The sequence below is a fragment of the Echinops telfairi genome, unplaced genomic scaffold (assembly GCF_000313985.2).
Source record: "Echinops telfairi isolate 266 unplaced genomic scaffold, ASM31398v2 ScPeMD7_1713;HRSCAF=2227, whole genome shotgun sequence".
NCBI lineage: Eukaryota > Metazoa > Chordata > Mammalia > Afrosoricida > Tenrecidae > Echinops > Echinops telfairi.
In genome coordinates, this window is record NW_022105611.1 from 21,038,543 (window position 1) to 21,043,280 (window position 4,738).

The following is a 4,738-nucleotide window of genomic DNA, read 5'->3' on the forward strand; positions in this document are numbered from 1 at the left end:
GAGAGAGAGAGAGAGAGAGAGAGAGAGAATAGCAGGTTGTTGGAGTGGCAAGAAATGAGGATATGGGAGGAATCTGGGGTGTCTCCCATCCAGCCAGCCCTCAGTCTCTCCCCTAGTGGGCAGAATGATGCCCCGGGAGCCAGTTAGCAACTACATAGGGTGCCAAAGCCCCCCTGAAGCCCCTCTCCCCTTCTTGGAGCTGTGAATGCTCAGCCTTGACCTTGCTTCTGGTCCATCCCTCAGATGGGGCATCAGTGTCCACAGAGGGCACCGGTACAGCGGGGTGGGAAGTGACCGAGATACTGAGGAAGGACACAGGACATTGACAGACACCCACGCAGTTATCTGGGTGGCTGGAGTGGAGGAGGGCGTTGATGAGAGGAGGCTCATGGGGGTGGGGGCCGCATGGGAGGACATAAGGCCCATGCCAGATTTAGGGAGGTGGATGGAGCAGAAGCCAGAGCAGTAGGCAGACTTCCTGGAGCACTTGGGGCATGGAGTGGGGCAGGGACATTAGCAGGAAGTGGAAAGTGCCCTTCAAGGGTGGGTCGGGGAACCCAGGCGAGTGCTCCCCACTGCACCTGCTGCCCCTTCAAGGATTCACAGTGCTCCTCCTGCCCCACTGGCTGGGGTTGGAGAGCCTGGATGGTGCAGGGCATAAGGCAGTCCGCTGCAAGCCTCAGGGTGCACGGCCGAGCCCACCGGCCTCTCCAAAGAGGAGGCAGGCTGTTCCCACATAGAGCTGTGTCTGGGACACCCTGCGGAGCAGCTCGCCTCTGTCCCTCAGGGTGGCTATGCATTGACATCCGCTCCAGGGCAGTGGGTTTGGTGTTGGGTTGGGCTGGGATCGACTGCCCCTCAATGGGTGGGGGAGTAGGGAGTGGGGGCCTACCTGCCTTCCAGTCTCCCCTTCAGTATACAGGTCCATTTAGTCACTGTGGATTTGACCCCTGATTCATGCCAGCCCCAAGATCACAGAGAGAAATGGTACCCCTCCCTTGTCCTCCCCCACAGTCAGCCAGGGGTCAGCTGGTTGAGGCCCACTGGGTTTTCGTGGACTAGTTTTCAGAAATGGACTATCAGGCACCCTCCCCTCCCCCCGCCATCTGTCTTCCTTTGGAAGTTCCATGTTCAGTTTCACAGCAACACACACCTCTACAGGGACACACAGGGACACTGCTGGGACTAGAACTCAGGCCTCCTGCCCAGAAGGCGAGAATTTCCCCAGTAAATCACTACTGTCCCCGTAGTAGTGGTGGTGGGAGGCTGGAGGCCCTTTCATGTCCCGGGAATGGAAGGGTTAAAACCCCAAACTCACTGCCACTGGGGCTGTCCAACTCACAGTGACCCCTATGGGACAGGGTAGCACTGCCCCCTGTGGGTTTCTGAGACCGTAACTCTGTATGGGAGTAGAAAGCCCCGTCTTTCACCCGAGGAGTGGCTGATGGTCTTGTGGTGAGCTTGTGGTGAGCAGCCCAGTGCTTAACCAATAATGGCCCCCAAATTGTCATTGCTGGGGTCTTGCTTCCCCGGTCCCTTCTTGGACAGCATACTTTGTAAAGTAGAGGGTCATAGAAAGACAGGAAGATCATCAAAGAGCTGGATTCACCCAGCAGCTGCACTGATGGGCTCCAACGTAGCACCTGCTGTGAGAAAGGCCCAGGACAGGGCAGGTGTCATGGTGCTGTGCGTATGCTTGCTATGGGTCAGAGCCAAGCCTAAGGACCACGGCAACAACAACTTCTCCAGAGGTGACTGCCACCTCAGTAAGGGATGAGCGTTGGGCTCAGGCTGATCAACGAGCAGGCTTTGATGCTCCCAGGGGACTTCTTCCAGGCTCATGAAAACTGAATGAGAGGGTTCTGAGGCACCTGACCTTTCCCAAGCTGCGGGTGAGGAAGAGAACACCTGGGGGAACCTGAGAGCAGCTTCAGGGGGGTGGGGCACGGGTGCTTGGCTCCATCTCCCGTCTGCCTGCCTGAGGGTGCCTTGGTCCTGTCTTGGCTTCTCCCCCAAGCCGTGTCCCCTCCCCACTTGCCCCAGCTTCTGTTCCTGCCATAAACCTGCTGTTGGCAGGGGTAGTTGGGCTGGCATCCCCACAGTCCTTACGGGCCCCAGTGTTGGGCTGCCAGGGTCCTTGTAATGAGGCTGCCCTGCTGGGGCTGAGGGAAGCAGCCTTGCGAGGGGGACCATTTGGAAGGTTGGTCACTTATGGGCAGCGCCAGGAGTCAAGGTTTCAGCTTTCTTCCAGGGGAGAACAAAGCCACCCTTCTCTGGACCCCACCCCGAACTGGGTCCTGGGGCCGAGTGGCGTCAGACCTCCCTTTGCCTTCTGGGAGCTCACAGCCTCAGAAAGGGCCAAATGAGGTAAATGCTGTCATCTGGTACCCTGGTGGCAAAGGCTGCAGCTGCAAGGAGAGTGTCACAATGGAGATGGCCTTTGGGGCATGAGTAGGAGGTCAACAGACAGAGACGCAGGAAAAGGGTCTATTCCTGGCAGAGGGAACTGCACGGGTAGAGGCAGGTGGGCAGACAAGTGGGCGTGTCAGCTGGGTTACGTTGAAGCATGGGGCACTTATCCTTGAGGAAGATGCTCCTTGGAGCTGTGGCCCACCCTCTCCCGTTACCCCTGAGTATCCTGGGAAGTGGAGGGACCTTGCAAGGTGTTTGTATTAAATTGACAGCCCTGTCTCTCCTCGTGCCTGCTCCTTCTCACTCCTGTAGAAAAACATCTCCCAGGAGTCCCTCCACCCCTGCACCTGGGCCCGCTGCCCGGTAGCTACAGGGTGTCACATCTCTGCAGAGCCAGCTCAAGCAGGCCAGCCTCCCACCCAACACTACCAGGTCTGGAGGGCAGAGGGCGCAGGGGATAGTGGCTCTGGTCAAGAGGCAGATCTTTAGGGAGATCTGAGTCTTTCCTCTATAATAGCAACAACAAGCCCATGTGCTTCCCTGGGAGGCCTGGTGGTGTAGTGAATGTTTGTCTGGTTGCAATCTGAATGGCCGGCAGTTCGAACTCACCGGCAGCTCTGAGGGAGAAAGCAGTTACAGTCTTGGAAACCCACAGGGGTCACTATGGGTCAGCATTGACTCGATGGCAGCTAGTTTAGTTTGGGGGCTTTTAAATTATTTTATTTTATTTTTAATTTAATCACTTTATTGGGGGCTCCCACAACTCTTATCACAATCCATCCATCCATCCATTGTGTCAAGCACATTTGTACATTTGTTGCCATCATCATTGTACTTGAGCCTTTGGTGTCAGCTCCTCATTTTCCCCCTCTCTCCCCGCTCCCCCCTCCCTCATGAACCCTTGATCATTTATAAATTATGATTATTTTGTCATATCTTACACTCTCTGATGTCTCCCTTCACCCACTTTTCTGTTGTCCATCCCTCAGGGAGGAGGTTTTATGTAGCTCCTTGTAATTGGTTCCCCCTTTCCACCCCACCCTCACTCCGGGTTTTTGTTTTTTTAAAAATGCTTCCCTGAACTTCTTCTCTCGGTGTTCCTCAGTCCCTCCATCCATCCATCCATCCACCCACCAACTGAGGCGACATTTCTTGAGCACCCACTCCCTGCCAGTCCCTGTGCAAGGTGCCGGGATTGCAGCAAGGACCACGGCAGACCAGGAAGCTCCTGCTCCCACAGGCCACTCCATCTGCTGGCAGGTTGGGGACACGTGCAAAATAAAGGCAGAACTGCAGAGTATGACCAAGGTTAGCAAAGGGGTTACTGGGGGACCCTGTGAAGGAAGAGTGGGCAGTCTTTTTCCTGTCACGGGCCATTTGGGTATGTATAACATCATTCACAGGCCACACAAAATTAGCAACTTAAAACTTAGCCTGCTAGATTTGATCAAACATCGAATTAACTTACCCCTACCTAATGTGAACCACGTCTCTTTGGTGAGGCGTGTGCTGTTAGCTGGTATTGGTGTTTCTGTGGGCCTTACAGATGTCCCCCACCCTTGTTGTAAGGAAGAACAGGTCCCGACTGAAACCCCGTCCCCGGAGGTCAGAGGAGGGCTCTGTGTCTACTGTGCTAGCCAGGTTCAAGGCTGCATGGCTCAGCGCGGGTCTCTGCTGTTCTTAGCTCAAGGCGCCTTGATTGCTGATGTTTTGTGTGCAAAGAACCTTTGGCTCTCTTCTTCAGTTCTGGGATAATAAGTTCCTTTGAGGAGCCAGCAGCACTGAGTCTCTGTATTTGATGCCTGATTGGGGCCCACTTGTCCCTGCAGCTGCACCAACCACAGCAGCTTCTTGCCTGGGGACAGGCCTGGATGCAGTTAGCCATGCCCCCCCCCAAAGAAAACCCCAAAACAAAGCAACCCAACAAAATACAACCCAGACCACCTGACAGGCTGGATGCAAGGGCTTTCAGGAGGTGGAGGTGCTGGGTGTTGGGCTTTGAGTCCCCTCGAAACCCCAGTGCCCACTGCTGAGGGCTCCCCCTGGCCCTTGGACACTGGGTCCAGGTATGGAGGATGTGTAGGTGTGGGTGGATTAGTCACTGTGAGGTCGCGGTGCCTGTGACAGAGCTCTCTCACGTGTGTGTGTGTGTGTGTGTGTGTGTACCTGAGCCCTCTGTGGGAGCATGAATGTGGATGTGTGCACACGCATGAAGCTGAGGGTTTTCATGGCGTGCACACATGTGTTTGTACACACGCTGACTGGGAGAGGGCAGTGTGTTCTTGGTGGGGGGAGGAGCCCAGCAGGGGAGGGGCCCTGGGGGCAG

At 55.6% G+C, this 4,738-nt stretch overlaps 1 protein-coding gene across 2 annotated transcripts in view; it reads left to right on the forward strand.

The window, feature by feature from the left end:
- The window catches only part of PDE2A (phosphodiesterase 2A), a 101,892-nt gene that overhangs the window by 79,937 nt on the left and 17,217 nt on the right, over window positions 1-4,738 (forward strand). The gene's annotated exons all lie outside the window — the stretch shown is intronic.